The sequence below is a fragment of the Panthera uncia genome, assembly GCF_023721935.1.
Source record: "Panthera uncia isolate 11264 chromosome A1 unlocalized genomic scaffold, Puncia_PCG_1.0 HiC_scaffold_16, whole genome shotgun sequence".
In the NCBI taxonomy this organism is placed as follows: Eukaryota; Metazoa; Chordata; class Mammalia; order Carnivora; family Felidae; genus Panthera; species Panthera uncia.
Genome location: NW_026057576.1, coordinates 11274107 through 11297844, shown reverse-complemented (window position 1 = coordinate 11297844; position 23738 = coordinate 11274107). Strand labels below are relative to the sequence as shown.

At 39.5% G+C, this 23738-nt stretch overlaps 1 protein-coding gene across 1 annotated transcript in view; it reads right to left on the bottom strand.

Annotated features, from left to right (window-relative positions):
- The window catches only part of PDS5B (PDS5 cohesin associated factor B), a 191722-nt gene extending 168984 nt beyond the window's left edge, over positions 1–22738 (bottom strand). The window contains 1 exon segment of the mRNA XM_049646779.1: positions 22614–22738. The gene's annotated coding sequence lies outside the window, so the exon portion shown is untranslated.
- Positions 22739–23738: the final 1000 nt, after the last annotated feature.

The following is a 23738-nucleotide window of genomic DNA, read 5'->3' as shown; positions in this document are numbered from 1 at the left end:
TTATGCACATCATCAAAGTTGCAGGTTTGGAAGCAATGAGAGAGCAATGAAGGTTGAAATTTGGGCTTACAGGTTCCAGCTATTTCCATAAGTTCCAAGTGATCTTTGCATGTTTCAGTTTAACCTTACTTCCCCCAACTTAATGTCTATCTTCCCTTCCCACATGTCATCCCTACTGACTTAAGCCTAGCACCACACTCAGGAGTGTATACCTAGATCCCACAATTCATAAAAAAAAAAAAAAAAAATCAATCACTACAATAATTTTACTTCTCTAATCAAACTCTAATTAATAAAGATGGAAATGTTATTTAGGATTAGACTACTGTAGAAAGGGCTGAATGTGTCCACCCTTCTCTTCTCCACCTCATCTTACACCCAACTAAAAAGAAAAATATCTATCATATATTGGGGGTTATCATGTACCTCACTTTCCTTCTATCAGCAAAAATACTTTAGAATTTAACTGAAGAACATTAAGTTTCAAATGCATTTACTTTCTAAAGGAGCAATTTCAAATTTAAAATCTACCTTTTTGGGACACCTGAGACGCAGGCGGCAGACTCTTGATTTCAGCTCCGGTCATGATCTTGCAATTCATGGGATCAAGCCCCACACTGGGCTCTGTGCTGATGGTGCAGACAACCTGCTTCTGATTCTCCCTCTCCCTCTGCCCCTCCCCAGCTTGTGCTCTCTCTCAAAAGAAAAGAAAATAAAATCTACCTTCTTATAGTTATATTCATATTAAAATAACAAAATAGACGCTGTCCAAATTCAAGAAAACTAAAAATCAACAACACCTTAATGTACTAGTATTTTTAGACTACATTAACGTTAACCTTAGATGTGTGTTGAAAGCACAAAACAATAAATCTCTTAGAAGACATATGTGCCATCTCTAAACCAATCCATTCAGTTCCCTCTTACACACACTTTTTTCTTTTTTAATCTGTTTAAAGGCAAATTTTTGTAGAATGAATCTAAAGGGTCCTCTGGACCTGAGCTGGTACCTAGCTAAACATTTAAACATAAATAGATATCCAACAGCCCAATCATGAACACAAATTTTGAAGACTGAAGCAGCTGAAACATTTACATTTTAGTACTTTTTCCACAAAGCAGAAATATTAAGAGAAGGTCAAAGACAATTGAAAAATGACTTTTTTTCCCATTATTATCTGATCCTATGTGTCCCCAATGCTGTCTATGAAGTCTGTGCTAAAAAGGGGAAGAAGGAACAGCAGTAGAAATATAGCTTTAATATAATCCCTTTCACCAGCTTTTGTAAACATTCTTTAGCTCCCAACTCTTCACTAAATTACTGATTTAGACCAAGTGTATGTAATTGAAGAGCAAACTTCTCTCACTCTAAAAATGTGTAATCCTAAAATAAGGTGTGTGTTAAAAGCAACTATGCCTAAAGGCCTAATTTGAAATGAATGAAAATTAGTTTGTGAAGAATTCTAATAATGGTGGAGTAGCTTTTGTCTACTCCTAAAACTAACCCTTCCACAGATGTCAGTTATAAATTCTGTAGAAAATATTTCTTTAAAGTTTATTTATCTTGAGAGAGAGAAGCTACAAGCAGTGGAGAGGCAGAGAGAGAGGGAGAGACAGAGACAGAGAGAGAGAGAGAGACAGAGACACACAGAGAGAGACAGAGAAACAGAGAGAGAGAGACAGAGACAGAGAGAGAGAAAATCTCAAGCAGGCTCTATGTTATTAGGGTGGAACCCAATGAAGGGCTCAAATTCAGGAACCGTGAGATCATGAATTGAGCCAAAATCAAGAGTTGGACGCTTAACCAACTGAGCCATCAGGTACCCCTAAATTCTGGATAAAATAATTTTAAGAATGACTCAAAGATAAAACAAAGCAACCAAGAGCAGGTAGATATTGGGAAATTTGACTACTGAAAGAAAAGAAGTACAGTGTTCAAATTTATACAGCTTTTTTCGAAGGGCACTCCTCACCTGCAATAACACAAGTCCACTATACCTCAGGCAGAAAGCTGCAGTTTTATTGAAGTTCATGGCCACAGAGTGGCTGAAAACTCAGAGAGGAAATTCAGTAAAGGAGTTAGCCATAGCAAGAGAAGCCTCAAAAACTAATATAAACTCTTCAAATTCTTTAAAAAAAAAAAAAACCTTGAATTGTATATGCTTAAAGAAGATTCCAAGGAGCCCAGCAGAAAACAACTGGAAAGCTGAAAGAATTCAGCAGCAATGTCAGCTGCTTCCCACTGCAGAGACATGAGCTTGGAATTTGAATCCAACCAAGTTACAAGGCGTTAGAAAACACCTCAGGCTTTCTATAGACCCATCTTACTAAAGTATAAGACCAAGCCTCCACAAGTTCAAGATGATCAGCCAGTAATTTAATCATGCTCCCCAAAGGAAGATAAAGAGAATTTAGAGATGGCATATCATCCACAATGTCCACTCTACGATTACAACTTTCTAGACATGAAAATAAGCAGGAAAATATGAGGTGCTGTCAAGGGGGGTGGAGGAAGCAGTTAAGAGAAAAACACTATGAAATAATTCAGAAGAGTGAACTAACAAGCAAGGATGCTAAGGCAGCTATTATAAATATGTTGAAAAACTTAATGAAGAATATGGTCACAATGGGACATCTCAGTGGATAAATGAAAATCGTTTAGGGGCGCCTGGGTGGCTCAGTCAGTTAAGTGTCCGACTTCAGCTCAGGTCATGATCTCACAGCTCGTGGGTTAGAGCCCCATGTCAGGCTCTGTGCTGATGGCTCAGAACCTGGAGCCTGCTTTGGATTCTGTGTCTCCCTCTCTCTCTGCCCCTCCTCCTCTCATGCTCTGTCTCTGTCTCTCTCAAAAATAAACATTAAAAAAATTTTTTTAAAGAAAAAAATCGTTTAAAAAAAAAAGAACCAAGTGAAATACTAGAACTGAAGGGTATAGTATTTAAAAATGGGCTTAAAATATCAGCATCCCCATGTTCACTGCAGCAATGTTCACAGTAACAAAGACATGGAAACCTAAATGTCCATCAGTTGATGATGACTTGATAAAGATGTATTTTATGTATGTGTATATCATGAAATGCATTCATTCAGTCAAGCAAAAGAAGGAAATCTTGCCATCTACAACAACATGGATGCAACCTGAAGGCACTGTGCGAAATGAAATGAATCAGAGAAAGAAATACCAAATAGTCTCACTTATATGTGAAATCTGAAAAAGGAGAACTCTCATAGAGAGTAAATTGGTGGTTGCAAGGGGCTGGGGTGTGGGAGAAATGGGGAGACTTTGTTGAAGAGTAAAAACTTTCAGTTATAAAATGAATAAATTCTGAGAATCTCACGTACAGCATGGTGACGATAGTTAATAATCCCATACATATTATATAATTGAAAGCTGCTAAGAATAAATCTTAAATGTTTTCACAACACACAGAAAATGTTAGCTATGTGAGGTGATGGATGTGTTAACTAACCTTACTGTAGTAATCATTTCATATATATACATGTATCAAACTATCATGCTGTACACCTTAAATTTACAAAATGTTATTTGTTAATTACAGCTCAATAAAGCTGAAAAATGAAAGAAAAGAAAAAAAAAGATTTGGGCAGGGATACTTAAAAGCAAATTAAAAAAAAAACATAAAAAAGAGTCAGTGACCTTGAAGACAGAGCAGTAGAAATTATTCAATCTAAAGAACTGAGGGGAAAAGATTTTAAAAAGTTAACAGACTTAGAGACCTATAGTACAATTTTAAGCAGAATAACAAGAATCTCAAATGGAGCGGAGAGAGCAGAACAGGGAACGTATTTTTAAATAATGGTTAAGATGTCCCACATTTGGTGAAAAATATCAAATTACAAATCTAATAAGCTCAGCTAACTCTAAACATAGTAGCAGAAAAAAAAAGGAAAAGAAAAAATATAAATCAAATTATTGAAAATTGAAGACACAATGGAAACCAAAAGACAATAAATATACATCTTTAAAGTAATTAAAGAAAAAGACTATCAACCCAGAATCTATATCCAGCAAAAATATTCTTAAAAAACATAAACATATTCAACTAAGACTCAAGACTTTATCAATTGATTTATGCATTATGCAATGTTAATGGAAGTTGTTCAAGCTGAAGGGAAAACTTAGATGTACACAGAAAAAGAAAGAAAGAAAGAAAGAAAGAAAGAAAGAAAGAAAGAAAACCTGAAATAATATGTAGGTATATACCAAGGACTATCTCATTTATTTTCTCTGAAATTCTTCAAGAGACCAGTGACTAAAGCAAACATAGCACTGTGCTGAAGCAAAAAATAGCACACCAACAGCACAAAGGTCAAATATAATTATACTTTGTAAAGTTCTTTCATTTTACATGAAATAGCATGTTAGTGCAAAATAAAATGTAAAAGTTAATCATGAATACTGTAATTCCTAGAGCAACCACTAAAAAATTACAAAGCAGTTTAGCTTAAAAAGCCAATAGAAGATTTAAAATAGGGGCAACTGGGTGGCTCAGTTAAGCATACGACTCTTGATTTCAGCTCAGGTCATGTTCTCATAGTTCGCTGGCTCAAGCCCACATCGGTCCCTGCACTAACAGCATGGAGCCTGCTTGGGATTCTCTCTCCCTCTTTCTCTGCCCCTCCTCCACTTGCCTGCAGTCTCTCTCTCTCCCAAACAACTTTAAAAAAATATTTTGGGTTTTGTGGATTATAGCCCTTGCAGTGGCTATTCTCTTATTGTAGTGTGAAAACAGCCATGGCAATATGGAAATGAATAGGCATGGCAGTGTTCTAATAAAACTTTACTTATAAAGGCAGGCAGAGGGCCAAGGATCTGCCCTGTAGTTTGCTGATCTCTGATCTATATTTCTGTAGGTTATTTTATATCCATTTCACTTGTTAAGAGAGGGGTATCATAACTCCCAGCTATAATTGTAGATTTGTTCATTTCTTCCTATAACTTTTATATCTATAACTTAATCAGCTTTTGCTTCATGTGTTTCCTTAATGCAGTTTTTGCCTCAGGCTCTCTGGTATTAGGTGGATTCTCATTTGGTATTGGTATGCCTTCTGGATGAATTGACCTTTTTACCTTTGATAATTCTTTACTGAAGTTAACCACCCCCCCCCTTTTTTTTAATAAAAAGATTTTTCTTAATGTTTATTTATTTTTGAGAGAGAGACAGAATATAAGCAAGGAAAGGGCAGAGAGAAAGCGAGACAGAATCTGAAGCAGGCTCCAGGCTCTGAGCTGTCGACACAGGGCCCGAGAAGACACTCAAACTCACAAACCACAAGATCGTGACCTGAGCCAAAGTCAGATGTTTAACCAACTGAGCCACCCAGGCACACCTGAAGTTACATTTTTTTCTGTTATTAATGTAAGTACACAACTTCTCCTGTGTTTACTATTTACATTCATGATGTATGATTTTCATTATTACACTTTTAACCTGACTTGTGTTTTTGTTCTTAAAATGCATCTCTTATATACAGCATATATTTAGTGGACTTTCTTTTCATTTTTAAAAATGTTTCTTTTTTTATTGAGATATAGTAAACATACAATGTTACATTAGTTTCAAGTGTACAATATAGTTATATGGCAAGTTTATGTTATGCTATCCTCATTGCAAGTATAGTTCATCTGTCACAATACTATTACAGTACCAAAAACTATATTCCCTATGCTGTACCTTTTATCCTTATGACTTAATGATTCCTTAACTGGAAGCCTGTATCTCCCAGTTTCCCTCACCCATTTTGCCTATCCCCTCACCCTCCACCCCTCTGGCAGCCATCAGTTCTCTGTATTTATGGGTTTGTTTCTGCCGTTTAATTTTTTTTTAGATTCCTCATATAAAAGACATCATTTGGCATTTGTCTTTAACTTATTAGCATCCATGTTGTCGCAAAAGGCCAAGATCTCATTCATTTTTTTTCTTTAAGTATTTATTTTGAGAGAGAGAGTGTATGTGGCCGTGTGTGTATGCATGGGGGAGGGGCAGAGGAGAGAGACACAGGGGAAGAGGGAGAGAGAGAATCCCAAGCAGGCTCAGCGCTGGGGGGCTTGACCCCACCAACCAAGAGATCATAACCTGAGCTGAAATCAAGAGATGGATGCACAACCGACTGAACCATCCAGGAACCCCTCATTTTTTTTTAATATTAAACCTACTTATATAGCAATTTCTGTCTTTGGAGTTTTAGGAAACATTGTATTTAACAATATTTATATGGTTGAATTTAAGTCTGTTATTTGCTACGTGTGTTGTATTTTTTTAATCAAGTCTGTTGTTTGCTATGTGTTGTATTTTTTTAACCTGTATTTTTCTCCCATCCTTTACTGTCCCTTTTATGTTACATATTTTTTAATATTTTTTTTTTAATATTTTTATGTTTGTTTATTTTGAGACTGAGTGCAAGCAGGGGATGGGCACCCCTAAAATATTTTTTATATATAGAGAAAAAGTTTTGATTATGATATAGATGACTTAAACACTATTAACCAATCTGACCCAACTGTATCATAGAGCATATACTGCATCATAAAATGAGTCTCAAATTTCAAAAGGCAGAAATTTTAGAGTATGTTCTCTGACCCCAACAGAATCATATTAGCATTCAACTATAAGAAACTGTCTATGAAAACTCAAAATACCTGGAAATCAAGCAACATGTTTCTAAATACTCCATGAGTCAAAGAAATCACAAAGAAATTTAGAAAATATTTTTAACTGATAATGAAAATACAATATGTAAACATTAAACATGCAATTAAGCAATGCTTAGAGAAGAAAGGATAGCTTCAAGTGCTTATATTTAAACACAAAGTCTTAAGTTTAAATGTCTAAATTTCCACATTTAGACATAAAGCCAGAAAAGGGGCACCTGGGTGGCTCAGTCAGTTGGGCGTCCGACTTCAGCTCAGGTCAGAGGTCGAGCCCCGTGTCGGACTCTGTGCTGACAGCTCAGAGCCTGGAGCCTGCTTCGGATTCTGTCTCCCTCTCTCTGCTCCTCCCTCTCTCTACCTCCCTCCCTCCCTCTCCCTCCCTCTCTCTCTCTGTCTCTGTCTCTCTCTCTCTCTCTCTCTCTCCCCCCTCTCAAAAATAAAGCTTAAATTTTTTTTTTCAAAAAAGCCAGAAAAAAATATTAAACCAACAGAAGAAAGAATTAAGGAATTATCAAGATAAAACCAGAAGCCAACCAAAAGCTGTGAAAAGAAATAACATTGTTAAGCCCTAGCATGAATGACGAAGAACAGAAGAAAGTAAAATACAAACTACCAACATCAGGAATAAAAGACCAATCATGACAAATCCTGCAGGCATTAAAAGGATCACAATGGAAAATTATAAACCATATGCCAAAAGATTTGGTAACTTAAATAACCCACAAACTGCTTGACTTTGGCTCAGGTCATAATCTCACAGTTGGTGAGTTCGAGCCCCACACCAGGCTCTATGCTGACAGCTGGGAGCCTGGAGCCTAATTAGGATTCTGGGTCTCCCTCTCTGCCCCTTCCCTGCTGGCACGCACTCTCTCTTGCTCTCAAAAATAAAATTAAAAAAAAAAAAGCATCATAAACCATATTTATCAAGAACACAGACATCCTTAACAAAACAAACCCAAAAACAGGTAAGTGGACAAAACATCATGATCATGTAAGGTTATCCCAGAACTGCAAGATTGGTATCACTTTCAAAAATCAATAAATAGGGGCACCTGGGTGGCTCAGGTCATGATCTTGCGGATTGTGAGTTCAAGGCCTGTCGGGCTCTGTGCTGACAGCTCAGAGCCTGGAGCCTGCTTCAGATTCTGTGTCTCCTCTTCTCTCTGCCCCTCCCCTGCTCATGCTCTGTTTCTCTCTGTCTCTCAATAATAAACATTAAAAAACTTTCCTTTAGAAAAAAAAAAATTAGTAAATATATTTCACCAAAATAAATAACAGAATAAAGAATAAAAGCCATACAATCATCTCACTAAATACAAAAAAAAAAGGGGGGGGGGGGAATGTGTGACAATATTTAACACCCATTCATAATTTAAAAGTTTCAGTAAAACAGGGAGTATCTTCCATCTGATTTCTTTTAATCTACAAAAAAAACCCACTGCTGACATCCTATTTTATGGTGAAGGACAATGTTTTCCCTTAAGATCAGGAACGAGACAAGGATGTCCATTCTCACCATCGCTCTTTAACATTAGACTGAAAATGAGAGATGGTGCAATAAGGCAAGACAAAGAAAAAGCTTGTAAGATGAGAAAAGGAAGGAATAAAACGGTCTTATTCACAAATTATCTGACTATTTTTGTAAAGAAAGTCCTAAGGAATCTACAAAGAGTCCTGGAACTAAACGAATCTGAACTCAATTTAAAGTAACTATGGCATTTTTGTATACAAAGAACATTTACAAAATTTCATTTGTAATAGCATCAAAAAGATTTTTAATACATGCAAGATCTCTACAGAGAACATTAAAATGTTACTGTCTAAAAAAAAATTTTTAATGTTTTATTTAGTTTTGAGAGAGTGAGAGACAGAATGCAAGCAGGGGAGGGGTGCGGACACAGAATCTGAAGCAAGCTCCAGGCGCTGAACTGTCAGCACAGGGCCTGACGCAGGGCTCGAACCCACGAATTGTGAGATCATGACCTGAGCCAAAGTTGGACACTTGACCAACTGAGCCACCCAGGCGCCCCTAAAAGATTTTTTTAATATTTATATTTGAGAAAGAAAGAGCGCAAGCAGGCAAGGGGGAGAGAAACAGAGACAGAATCTGAAGCAGGCTCCAGGCTCTGAACTGTCAGCACAGAGCCCAACACGGGGCTCCAACTCACAAGCAGTAGGATCATGACCTGAACCGAAGTCAGACGCTTAATGGACTGAGCCACCCAGGTGCCCCAAAATGTTACTTTTTATTACATGTATATAAATTAACACATTAACATAACATCACATTATATGATTGATATGTTAACATATTAATATGTAGAAATCCATTTTAGTAGGTTGATGTAGAGATCTTCCACACACGTTTACAACACATGTTAAAGATGAACTAAATAAAAGGAGAGATATACAACTGTATTAGTCATCGCTGTGTAAGAAACAATCCCAAAACTTAACAGCTGAAACAAAATTATCTCAGTTTCTAAGGGTCAGGAATCCAGAAGCAGCTTAGCTGGTGGGTCTGGATCAAGGGTCTCTGATGAGACTGTAGTCAAATAAATAATAGTCAACTGAAGGCTAGAGGAGGATCTGCTTCTAAGGTCACTCAAGGCTATTGGCAGAAAGCCTCAGTTCTTTGTCATGTAGATGTTAGGAGACAATAATCCATGGGACCTACATTTCTGCACATTTTGCAACTGAGGATGGACTGCCCTTTGTTCTAAACTATGTTTCAAAGGTATCTATAAAATGAACGGACTTAGAAGATAAAGAAAGTCACCTCCAAAGCAAAGAGCAAGTATGCTTACTGCACATCTAAAAATATCCAGTTTTGGGGTGCCTGGGTGGCCTCAGTAGGTTAAGCATTTGACCCTGGATTTCAGCTCAGGTCATGATCTCATGGTTTATGAGATCAAGTCCCACATCAGGTTCCATGCTTGGGATTCTCTCTCCCTTGTTCCCTCTGCCTCTCTCTCTCTCTGTCCCTCTCCTTGTTCATGCTGTCTCTCAAAATAAACATTTAAAACATAAAAAAAAATAAATAAAACTATCCAGGTTCCCCGTGTCCAAAGTTCCTCTCCTGAAACATAGTCCACTGCATATGTAGGTGTCATCTGGCCCTCTTCACGTTACCAGGTGCGAAATGGAACTCAAGGAACTGGTGCAAAAATGCCAAAACCCTAGCTACTCCTCCTGTAATTGTGACAGTCTTTCCAATCTGACCCAGGGGCCTCATGTCTTTTATCAGCACCCATGAAACTGTAGTAAGCTAACTTGAGAGCCTGCAAGTAGGGTAAAAACTCAGACCCTTCACGGTCTTGACATTGGGTCTCTCTACAATATGGCATCTGGTTTTTTCTACAGTGAGTGATGAGGAAAAGACCAGTAACAAGCCACTGTATCTTTTTTTAACCTAATGTTAGAAGTGACATACCATCACTTTTCCCATACCCTATTGATCACACACATCAACCCTAATCAATGTGCAAGTTGGCCTATGAAACAGTGCAAATACCAGACAGGGATCAATGGGAACCATGTGAGAGGCTAACTACCACATTCAATATCGGTACAGATCAGTTTTCCCTATATATATCTACAGAGCAACACAATCCCAATCAAAATCCCAAAAGACTTTCTTTTTATAGAAATTGAGACCCTGAAACACAAAAGAACCAGACCGGCCAAACAATGTTGGAGGATTCACACTATTTGATTCCAAAAGTTATGGTAATAGAGACACTGTGACACTGGCATAGGAGAAACAAATAGATCAATGAAACAGAATTGAGTCCAGAAATAGACCTACACATGTAAGTTCAAAGGATTCTGAATAAAGACACAAAGGCTAATCACTGCAGCAAAGAAAAGGTGTTTCGTTTTTGGGTTTTTTTTCCAAACAATGGTGTTGGAATTGGATAAATGTATTTTTAAAAGTGAACTTTAACCTCCTACTTCACACCGTGCAAAATAATTCAAGATGGATCATAGCCTTATAGATAAAGGCTAAGACTATGAAACTTCTAAAAGAAAGCACAAGAAATTATTTTCATGACTTTTGGATAGGCAGAGCTTCTTACGACTCAAAAAACATAATCTATTTTTTTTTCATTTTTTTAACGTTTATTTTTGAGAAAAACAGAGACAGAACATGAGCGGGAGAGGGGCAGAGAGAGAGGGAGACACAGAATCTGAAGCAGGCCCCAGGCTCTGAGCTGTCAGCACGGAGCCCGACACAGGGCTCAATCCCATGAACTCGAGATCATGACCTGAGCCAAATTCGGATGCCCAACAGACTGATCCACCCAGGCACCCTAAAAGGCATATCTATTAAAGAAAAAACTTGATTATTTAGACTTTGTCAAAATACACTATTAAGGAAAAAACAAGACAAACTACAAATTAGGAGAAAATACTCTTAACACATTGATCTGACAACTTGTATCCAGACTATATTACACACCAATAAAAAGATAACCAATTTTTTAAACACGCAGAAAACTTGGAAGACAAATTCACAAAAGAAAATACACTAATTATCAATAGCTGTATGAAAAGCTACTCAACATCATTAGCCACCAAGGAAATCCAAAATGAAACCACAATGAGAAACCATTTCATACCTTATAAATGGCTAAAATTAAGACTGATTATCCAAACGTTGGCAAGAATGTAGAGCAACTAGAATTCTCATATATTCATGGTGGGAATATAAAGTAGAAAATCACTTTGAAAATGTGGGAATTTCTGACATAGTTAAACACACATCTGCCTATAAACTCACAATTCCATTCCTAGGTATTTACTCAAGAAAAATGAAAACAACTGTTTGCAAGAAGACACGCATAGGTCTTATTCTTAATGGTAAAAAATTGGAAGCAACTCAAATGTTCATCAACAGAAGAAAAGATAAACTGTGGTATATTCATCCAATTTAATTTAATTAAGCAATAAAAAGAAAAACTGGTATATTCCACTTCATGGATAAATCTGGAAATGCTAAGCAAAAGAAGCTAAATGCAAAAAAGCACACTGCATGAACACAGAACAAAACTAATCTACCTTGTCAGATATCAGAGTGCTTGGGGAAGAGGGAACTGGATAAAAAAGGCAAAGAGGGAACCTTTTGGGATGACAAAAATGCTCGATATCATCTTTTGGGCACTGGGTATTGATCTCATCAAAGTTGAGATCTGTACATTTCACTGTATTTAGTTTATACCTTAATATAAATATATGCAAATATAGAACATAAATATATAGAATATATAATACATAAATAAGTAAATCAAAAATAAATTGAAAAACAATTCATGAGCTCACTGTATTAATTTTCCCTTTTTCCACTTAGTCTTGGGTTGTCCAGACTTATATTTAGCGTATATATACATACATTTGTGTGTATTCAGTAAATATTAATCATCTACCAGTGCCAAATATTCTGCTAGGTTCCAAAATAACTATAAGTTCATGGCCTCAAAGGTTAACCGTATAAGGGCAAAAAACAAATAAGAACAACACATGACATGACGGTTTCCATTATAAAGGTATACACAGGGTCTTGTGAGAAGGGGAAAAGAGCACAACACGTTGCCCAAAAGAAGAGTCATGTATCAGAAAAACCTTTCCATTAGGTAGAGGATGACATGTGAACAAGCAGGAATGACCACTGCAAGAAGAGAAATACCGCATGTAAAGACACAGAGACAAAAGGTCCAACACAGTAGGGAGCTATGAGCAGTGTTTTGGGAGCTGAGCGAGCCTAACACAAAGTGACATGAAATGCTGGCAAGGCAGGTAGATACCACGCCAATACTAAGATACTTGGATTACAAAGGGCGTGAAGAGCCACTGAAGAGTTTAAAGCAAGGAAATGACACACTCAAATTCATGATTAGAAATATCACTCTGTTAATAGTCTAAGAGATAGCCTAGAAGGGAGTGATGGTGTAAGCAGATACCTGTCAGAAGACAAATGCAGGCAAACAAGCAAGTCATGTTTACATTTACTAAACCAACCAATGGAACAGGGACTGAAGAGAAATTTAAGAATCCCCAAATGGACAGAAAAAAATGGGTAAAGATTAAAATGAGAGAGTTCACAGGAAAAAAAAAATAATATAGAGGGCTCTTAACCATATGAAAAGATGCTTGGCTTCACTTGTAAGAGAAATATTAATTAAAACTACACTGAGATACCATTTTTCGCCTATCGTATTGGCACAAATCCAAAAAGCTTGATTACACACTGTGCTGGCAAGGGTATAGGGAAACAAGTATTCTCATAAACACGTTATTGTTACAACGTCTATGAAACACAATTTAACAATATCAAAATTATACCTGTTATATTCTTTGACCCAGCAATTCCACTTCTAGGAATTTATCCTACAGACACATGGGCATATGTACAGAATGATATATCCAACAGTGTTGCTTGATGCAAGATTCTTATAATTTTTATAATAGTAAACACTGGAAACAATACAGCTGTCCACCAATGGGCTTTAAAAGAAAATACTTTATTCCGCCTTCTTTTAAATTATTTTATGATAACTGGTGTTTTATACTACCAGTTAAATTGTGGTTCATAAGTAAAAAGGAACAGCAGCTTTTGAAAAGCGGAGAGAAGTAGAGAGCGTGCATAAGCAACTAGCACTTTACACACCACTGCGTTAAGATCTCCAAGGTATATTGTTCAGTGGGAAAAAAAAAAAGTAAAAGGTGGGGCACCTGGGTGGCCCTGTTAAGAGTCTGACTTCAGGGGCGCCTGGGTGGCCCAGTCGGTCGAGCGGCCGACTTCGGCTCAGGTCACGATCTCGCGGTCCGTGAGTTCGAGCCCCGCGTCGGGCTCTGTGCTGACAGCTCAGAGCCTGGAGCCTGTTTCAGATTCTGTGTCTCCCTCTCTCTGACCCTCCCCCGTTCATGCTCTGTCTCTCTCTGTCTCAAAAGTAAATAAACGTTAAAAAAAAAAAAAATTTTTAAAAAAAAAAGAGTCTGACTTCAGCTCAGGTCATGATCTCAAGGTTCAGGAGTTTGAGCCCCATATCAGGCTTCGAGCTTATAGTGCCAGAGCCTGCTTAGGATTCTCTCTCTCTCCCTCTCTCTCTGCTCCTCTGCCTCTCACTTTCTCTCTCTCTCTCTCAAAATAAACAAACTTAAAAAAAAAAGAGAGAGAGAGAGAGAGAGAGAGAGAGAAAGTAAAAGGCAAAGCAGTTAGTTTCCAACACTAACGTAAAACATCTGGGGGCAGGAGGAGGGGAAAAGAGAAAGATGGGATAAATGTACTTATAAACGGCTGTATTTTTTAAATCCCCAGAAGGATATGTAAGAAATCAATAACGTGAGTAAACTACTGTAGAAATTTGGGAACTTGACAGATGGGAAAGGCTATGAATGAGAAACTTTTGATTGTGTACCTTTTTTCCTCTTTTTGTTGTTTCACTTTTGAAGTACTAATATGCATACAGTATTTATGTTTTAAAAAACCTTTGCGTCGGGCTCAGCTCAGAGCTGTGCTGTGACAGCTCAGAGCCTGGAGCCTGTTTCAGATTCTGTGTCTCCCTCTCTCTCTGCTCTGTTCCTCCCCTGTTCATGCTCTGTTTCTCTCTGTCTCAAAAATAAATAAACGTTAAATAAATAAATAAATACCTTTGGAAATACTGTATCAGAATCAACAAGATGTGTAATTCATTGGATATGAGAAGTAAAGGAGAAAGATCAAGAAGACTGCAGGTTTCTGACTTGATAACAAATCTAGTCATCCCTTACAACTTAAAAAAAGGTATCTGTGTTATTAACCCAGACAGGATGTTAAAGGGTAGAGGTAGAGGAAAGCAATTCAGTTTTGAATATGTTGTACTGGAGGTATTGTGTCCAATACAGTATACAAGAAAAAGAAGACAGGATATTTAGGAGAGAGGTCAGGGATATAGTTCACAGTAGAAGCCCTGGAAGAAGAAAACATTTTTATCAGCCCAATATGCCTAGAAACTATTTACTCAATAAACCCAATTAAATCAAAAAATAAACGAAAAATGCAATTCAAAGAGACAACATAAGGCCACATATTCATATCCTTTTGTCACAGACATCAACCTCTCACTAAAACTGTACTTAATGCATTTAGATAAATTCCCAAACACAACAGATTAGAAACATCAAAAAAGACCATGGATGAAGCTACCAGAGGCAACATTTGGCAGGAGCATGAGGCAGCAAGAAATGATGATGATGATGGTACCACCAATACCTCAAGAAGTATAGCATTCTTCAAGGGCTCTTCTTAGGAGTCAAAGTCTCATATTTTATCATCTAAGACGGCCAAAAAGTCCCTCACTTCAAGAGGTTTTTCATGATTCCTGTACTCTCAGCTTGACATGATTAATCAATTTCCTTTTATCAAATTCCCAATTTCAGATATTTTGTTTACACCTTCCTGAAAACACTTTATTCTGCCTTGTTTTCAATTATTTTCTAATTATAACTGGTATTTTATACAACCAGTTTCTTTCTTCCTACTTGAATATACATTTCATAATTGAAAAAATATCTTTTATCTTTATATTTTGGAGCATGAATTTCTTGTATAGTATATAACATATACCATTTAACAAACAAACAATTTTCCATCTTGGCCTTCTCTAAAGTGATATGAATGGACCTGGCACAAATACAGTATCCCTGCACCAAACTCTAATGGTTTTTTTGTTGAGTACTTACCATCTTGGCACCAGGGTAAGCATTTGGTCTGGCTTATCCGCCCCCCACCCCCACCCCCCCAAAAAAAACAACAAATGAGATTAGTGGTAATAGGAAGTGACAACTAACACATTTGGGGTTTCTCTCATGGGAGATAAAAATGTTCTACAATCAGATTGCAATGATGGTTGCATAAACTTGTGAATGTACTAGAAAACAATTGTACACATTCATTCAGTGAATTATACTGTTTGTGAATTATAGCTGAATTAAGCTGTTTTTAAATGTGAGATATCTATTATCCCCCACTTTACAGATTCAGAAACTGAGGCTTAGCAAAATTAGTAATTTGCCCATGGTGACAAAGCTAGCTAGTAATGGAGACAGAATAAAAACCTAGGCAGTCTTGACTCTAAGTCTACAGGCTTAACCACCAAGCTCTTTTGCCTTCCTTAGAAAGGGCTTCATCAAGCATTACATCAAATGCCTACATATGCTCCTACTGCTGTTCAAGTCTTAAATGCTAGTGACCTTCCAAACTCCCAACTAGAACTACAAAGCTTTGACCCCAATCATGTTATATCATAAAGGGAGAAGAGAAGGAAAGTCAATAGCCAAAAAGAAATTTACCAAAGAGACAAAGAAAAAAAAAAGTGCTCAAGACTTGTATTTCAAAGCTTGCCATTTTGAGCATAAAACTAAATGAAAGCATTGAAATAGCTGGATTGCTACTACCAAGAGTTGATGGGCAGGCCTAGTTCAGTTGAGCTGGGGTTAACTATGGGCTTCCCGGATTAATTCTACCTAGACCAGGGTTTCTCATCCTTGGAACTATTGATACATTGGGCCAGATAGTTTTTTGTTGTGGAGCATTGCCCTACACAATGTAGGGTGTTTAACATCCCTGACCTCCACCCACTAGATGCCAGTGGCACCACCCTCCCCCATTCCCCCAGTTATGATAGTCAAAATGTCTCCAGACCTTGCCAAATGTCCTGGTGTGAGGCACTGGGGAGGGAAGGGGTGTCCCAAACAACCCCATTTGAGAACCATTGGCCAAGGCTAGAGGTAATGATGAAAAAGGACTAGCTATCTGATGTTAACTAGCATGTACGGTAACTTTAGACAAAAACTAACAGCTTTGTATCTCTGATGTACAAAAATTGTACATATTTAAGATATGCAACCTGATGTTTTGATACTATGCACGTGCACTGTGAAAAGATCACCACAGTCACATTAATTAACATCACTTACACATGGTTATCATTTGTGATTGGGGACAGAGGGGGTGACAGACAAAAGCCCTTTAAACCTATCACTTCCCAAGGCTACAAGGAAAAAAAATTCATTAAAAAAAAAACCAAACTGTGAAGCTGGGGGTGAGGGTGGTACGTAGGGATTAAACAGGAACAAAGTCCATGTAGTCCTGCCAACATCCCCTGATTTCTGTACAGTTCAGCATGTAAGGCCTCTGACACCCTAGGAGAATATCAACTACAGAAAGGTACTACTAAACATCAGAAAATAGATCTAAAGGATGTAAGAAATGAGAACTGCTCCCTTTGACTGGTTTGAAGCAAAATCAGTTTCCCTTATAATTAAAACGAAGTGTCCCTCATCTCTGGAGGAACTCTTGAAATAACAAGGTCAAGGTTGCCACCCCTGCCAGGGAACAGGAGCAAACGAAATGACAGCACAGGTAAAAACCAAATGACAGTTGAGGGTGGAAGGGAGTAGTGAGACAGGAGAAGCAGACAGAAGACAGAGCTGGCCCTATACAAAATTTATTTGCCCTCTCAAATCTCCCTTCCTGCCTTTATATACCTCGTTAACACCAAGTTAAGGGCTCTCAATATGCTCAATGTTGGCCCTTGGTCGTTCAAAGTCTAGCATTGTAGTCTCTCCATTCAGAGCAATGCCCCCCTCAAAGTGCCACAGGCTCTAAAAATATTATAAGTCTCTAAAAATTGCACCTCTCTCAGTTCATTTTAGATGAGGGAGGGGGAGAAAGAGTCAAGTAAAATAAGCTCCATCTAAAGTATGTGCTACAAGTAACTTCTGCCCAATAAGCATACCCCCCCCCAAAAAAGAAAAAAGAAAGTGATTACCCTCACTCATAATCAAAGAAATGTAAATCAAAACAGGATAAAAATTTCATATCAAATTGGCAAGAAGCATAAGGTTTAATAAAGTCCAATGTTGGTGAACATGTAACAGGCATACTCATAAACCACTGGTCAGTGTAAATTGTTACAATCTAAACACTCGAAAGAAAAAATCATGATACATCCTCATAAAATAATCATTTTTTTTTATTTTTTTTTCAACGTTTTTTATTTATTTTTGGGACAGAGCGAGACAGAGCATGAACGGGGGAGGGGCAGAGAGAGAGGGAGACACAGAATCGGAAACAGGCTCCAGGCTCCGAGCCATCAGCCCAGAGCCTGACGCGGGGCTCGAACTCACGGACCGCGAGATCGTGACCTGGCTGAAGTCGGACGCTTAACCGACTGCGCCACCCAGGTGCCCCAAAATAATCATTTTTAATTATGTTGACCTATATGTGCCAATGTGAAAACTGCTCTGTGACATTAGCTAGGCAAAAAAGTAAATTGCAGTTGAAAAAAAGTGGACGGTACAATATAATACTATCTGTATAAGTTTTTTGAAAAATAAACTCTCTAGAAACTATTAACAGTGGACTGCCTGTTGGGGGGGAAGGGAGGACAAGTAGCTTTTATTTTTACTTTTTTGTGCCATCAGAATGTTTATCATATACATGTATAACTTTTAACCTAAAGTATAAAATTAAAGTCCTCTAAGCCCACAACCTTAACCACGACTCTCACCATCAACTATCCACACACAGCCCCTCCCCCATCTTCATATCAGAAGGCTGACTAAAATTGCCTAACCGAATTTCAGCTAGTTGAGGATATAATGTGGAAATAGATCTTGGGTATACATCTGGGGCTTTTCTTTAAGATCTCTTCACTCTAAAACCACTTCTGAGATGAAAAAGAAAAAGAATCCCTACACTGCCCAAAGCACCACAAACTCTCATTTCCTATTGCCCGCCCCCCCCCCAACCATCCTGTCCTAGAAAGAGGCAATGCTTATGGTTATTATATTCCCTCTTCCTATCAGTTTTATATTTAGTGTTGGCTAATTTCATTCTCCCACATAAAGAAGAGCAACCTCAATTGTTACTCAAAGAAGCCTTAACAGCAGGGATCTTACTGTCTGGTTCTCAGTTCCCACCACTTTGGTGCAGGTGTCCAACCAGTACCCTAAACTTCTACAAGGCAAGATCTCAGTCCTTGTTATTGCATCATCTCTGGCACTCTGCATATGGGAGCTTAACATTTGTTCATTTTAACTGAATCAGGTTAAAGCATTCTCTGTCAAAGGGAGAGGCAGGTTAGAGGAGTACTTCCAGGTCATGGCCCTTTAAAGATGCTTCCTGCTTTAACCAGTCTTCTTCCTCCAGTCCCCCTAGCCACTTAGAAGTTTTGCAACTAAACTAAGCACTTCTAATTACTGCCTAGTAATTAGAATGCCTTATTAATGCCTAGTCGTTAGAACACAATAACTATTATGGATATGTTTAAATATCTCAGATTAATGGCTTTAAGCAACTAAATTTTGCTCATCTGAGTTTAATCTTCATAATTTTCTCCCTGTGCATGATCATCCCTCCCACCTAAAACAATTACAGTCTCAAAGCAACAAACCTACCCTATTTTTGCACTAGTGAGAAATGGCTAAAAACCCTTTTCATTTATAGGGGAAAATGGTTATAATCAGCTTCATAACATTATAATGTGAGGAAGAGCTGACCTCTACACGCTGAGGAGTCAAAACTGAGAACCATTTGCCAGCTTCTTAAATATGCTTCAAAGGTAAATACATTTTCAGAGAAAATACTGGGCTTACTTTTAAACTAAGTATTTCTGGAATTTTTAACATTTCCAAACAGGAATACTCAAACCAAACACAATTTTATCCAAATATCTATTTTAACTGGAAGTGACAAATGACTGGTGTAGCAAACGGAGTTTAAAAGTGAAAAAAATACAGTCATACACATCCATCTTATAACAAAATAAAGTTCAATACTAACCTCAAAATCACCCTGGCTTACAAGTTTCAAGAAGAATAAATGAATGCCATGTCAAGTAACGTTGCACAACGAAAGATCAACTAACTCCAGAAAAGAGACATGCAAAAGGTTATCTTCTGAGACAACTTAAGTGGACTGAATGCCAGATAAAAATTATTAAAACCAGACTCTGAAACAGATGGTTAACCTTGAAATATTACTTCTTGATTGAATGAATGGAGAAGGGAATGAAGAATAATACACTATCTGGCAGGAATTTTAAATATTACTTAAATCCTGAACAGAACAATACAGACCATATAGATGCTTCTAAGCTTCCATGAGAAACTAAGAGTTACCCCAATTCCACCATATGAATATGACTGTGCCTTTGGATAAATTACAATCTGAACCTAATTTCTCATGCATATCATAACTAAGATGATGATCATCTTTAAGTTTCTTTATAGCTCTCTAACACTAACAAAGGAAACATAAATTTATTCTTTTTTAACTTATACACAGTACTTGCCATCCAAGCCAAATCACAGTTAAATTGTTAGTTCTAGGCACGTATGATCAAAAAAGTTGCAATGAGGAAGTCAAAGGACAATCCTAATTCTTCAAGAGGGAAAAGCAAAAAAAAAAAAAAAAACAACTTCCCAAAATATTCCCTTCCTCATAAAGTATCATTCCTCATCAGGGCAAGTTCTGTCTAATACAGGGTATCAGTTTATTGTTAGGTTTACCAAGTTATTGATAAAGTCAAATCCTCAAAATGTTACTCTTTGTGACTGTTAAAGCTGCAGAACAATTTTTAAGTAAACTTAACAATTAAAGCAACTTCTATCAACAGCCAGCTCAGACTACCTGTCAAATAAATAACCTTAGCAACATTTCATGACATTTCATGACAACAACAATCACTGTCATCACATTATCTCCTGCAACTCCTGGAAAAAGTGAGGGAAAAGACAGACATAATTAGACAGGAATAAAAGCAACAGGAAGAATACAAAAGCTGCTGTGAAAACAAAGCTCATACAAGGAGAATCAATCTCAAAAAAAGGAGAAAATAATAAAGAGCACAAAAGTTCTTTAAAACGAAACACCAATCCAAATACTACCTTGTCATTTAAAATATTTAAGCCCTAAGGTAAAACCCAGCTGCAAAAATGGTAATTTTTTTAAACAGCAAAAAAAAAAAAAAAAGAAAGAAAAAAAGGCAAAAAAAATTAGCTACTTCAGTAATCAAAGAATGTCAAAAGTGCACCTTTTCTCTATGTATTTGCAAGTTTATTTCAAAGGAATAACGTTCGGACCTAAGATGTGTTTTTTTATAGTTAAGCTTTTGAGAATACATCTAACAGAAGTCCCATGTTGAAACTTTCACCTACATATTCACCGGTATAAATTTTAATTAGGTTTTCTGCTATCACCAGGTGATACAAGATTAACTGTTCCACAAACTGACCTGCATACAACCATGGGAATGCTCATCTTACTGCCCCTAAAAATGCTTAACATCTCTGACAAATGTGCTGCATATATAAAGTGTCCCTTCCAGCCCTTATTTTGCTTAATACCATTTTTGTGTTTTTAACTATTTTACTTATTACGTAAGTTAATACCAAAAATGCTCTAGCTTGGAACTTTACAGGGGTCAGTTGAGAACAACGATTGTATTGCCAAGCAAGTTTGAAATAATTGTAATTTATTCACAGCTCGCTCTTACAATCACGCTTGAATTTTTAAAGTTTATTAGGAAGACAGTAGAAGACTCCCAACTCACTAAAGACCTATGGCCAGCCTTCGAAATTAAAGGCTGTATCCCAAGTTTCCTAAACTGGTAAGGGTAGGGTCGTTCAGGACAGCACTGCCCGTCCATCACTTCATAATAAAAGTGTGAAAACAGCGGTCAGAGCACATCCTTCAAAGCAAAATAAAGGGTTCTCTTTTATCGGGTTAGTTAGGATTCTTAAAACGTGTGTTGAAAGGGTAGCAACCTGCTCCTTCAAACCCTTCCCGGAGTTTACGCGTTCCCCGGGAAGGAAGGCAGTAACAAGGCAAGTCTGAAGGCGAGGCACCGCATTTCAGGGTTCAGATCCACTCCCTCAAAATAACTGTACTTCTGCCTGGCACAGCTTGAACGTACGTACCAAGAAACAACAGCGGCAACATACAAGATTTTTCTTCTGACCAAAACTTTTCAAGTGTCACTAAGATAACAGCGCAAAAATGTTAACTATTTCCAACTGCACACCATTTTCATTGTCACTCCAACTCCACGGCTTCCTAAAGGAAAGCCAGAACCCAGTTGTCGCCCAGGAGGAGTCTCTCCAGCCAGTACTTGCGCTCTCGCTCCACCAGGTCCTCAGGTTCCCCCAGCACCAGCTCCGAGAGCGCGGTTAGCGCGCTTTATGTCCGGCGGATTGGCAAGTCACAGTGCAAAAATGTCACTCTAGCAGCCCGTTTCCTCGCCCGGAGCAAAGGGCTGGGCGGCGCGGGCGAGGCGCGCGGGGACCCGGCGAAGGGGCGAAGGCGCCCGAGGCCCGCACGCCGCCCGGGGTTCAGCCCGGACCCGCGCTCCCCACCCCTCGCCCGGAAGGGGGAAAACCCGCCAGCGGGAGGATTCAACAGGAGCACCGCGCCGCCCGCCTGCCGCCCGGGAAACAGCCGCCGGCCGGCCGGGACGCGGGGGGAGGGGCGGAGGCGGAGGCGGCGGGGCGCTGGCGACCCGGCTGCGGGGCGCGGACCCCCGCCCGCGCGCAAGGTCACCGCCCGCCGCCACCGCCGCCGCGGGCGCCCCGGCTGGGGCCAGGGCGGCAAGTTTAATTTCCAGAGGCTGCGACTGAGCCCGCGGCGTGGAGGGAGCGCGCCGGCGGCGGGGCCCTCCCCACCCCCACCGCGCAGCCCGACCCACGCCCCCGGCCCGCGCCCCACTCCTCCCGGCCCCGGCCGCCGCCAGGGAGCCGGCGGCTGCAGCCCCCGATGCCGGGAGGCGACTCTCGGCTGGCAGGCGGGCGGCGCTTAAGCCCCGCCACAGACACTGCCGCGGTGGCGGGCGCTGAAAAATGGAGCACGGAGACCAGAGAAGAGAGACATTTTCTTTCCGTTAACTGAATTGTTTCCTACCTCCGGGTGCCGGACTCGCTACTCCTCTCACTCCGCTGCTCTCCGGGATCCGCCGCCGCCGCCGCATCCAATCGCCTCCTCCCCCCCCCCCCCCCCTCCCCAGCCAGCCCGGCCGTTCCTCCTCCTCTCCGCTTCAAAATGGCGCCAAGCGCTCTTCGGCGGCTGCTCCAATCGAACCGCCGCGGACAGCACCCGGGGGCAGGCAGCGCGGGGCGTGGGTGCGCAGCGCCCCCTGCCGACCAGACGGCCCCGGGCGCGCGCCCGCCAGCCCTCTGGGCTCTCCCCGCCCCGTCCCCGCGCGCGCGCGCGCGCCCGGCTCCGACTCCGCCCCGCCCCGTCGCGCGCGCACGCAGCCACGGGGGCATGCCGGCGCTGTGGCCGCGGTGGCCGCCAGACGCGCAGCTGTCAATGATTTCTCTGCCTCTGCGGCGGTCCTGGACTTTTCGGGAAAACCACATAAATTGTTATAGATCTCTAACTTTGGGGATAAAAGTTGGGTATTTTTTTAAAACACTGAAATTGAGTACTGACGTTGTGCGGTGTAAATGAAACGGGTATTAACTACTTTGCTCTTTATTTGGTAACTCTTACCTAGTATTCTCAAAATACCGGAGAATAGTTTTTTTTTCTACGCCGTGTGTATTATGTCTCTACTTAATCCGTACCTTTCCCATTCTGAGGAATTATTTAAGCGGCAGGTGGGTAGAGTGTCAGTGGTTCAACCTGTAACAAAACATTTCACTCATATGTCAGGTTATCACAGTTGTCCTGATTGGAGGGAGAAATAATCTGAATACCGTGAAGGAGCCTTCCATTTAGGTCTCTAACCCCCTTCACCTGCGGGAGGTGCCGGCTCCTCCCTCCTGCAGCTTTGGAGAAGTGTATTAAGAGTTGATCCGGATGGGCTAAATGGGTGCGAGGCACTAAGGAGGACACTTGTTGGGATGCGCACTGGGTGTTCTGTGTAAGTGATGAAGCACTAAATTGTTTTCCTGAAATCATTATTACACTATATGTTAACTAACTTGGATTCATATTTAAAACAGACTACGTATATTGGCTCCAAAAAAGAAAAAAAAAAAAAAAAAAAAAAAGAGTTGACCTGGCAATTACCCTTAGGACAGA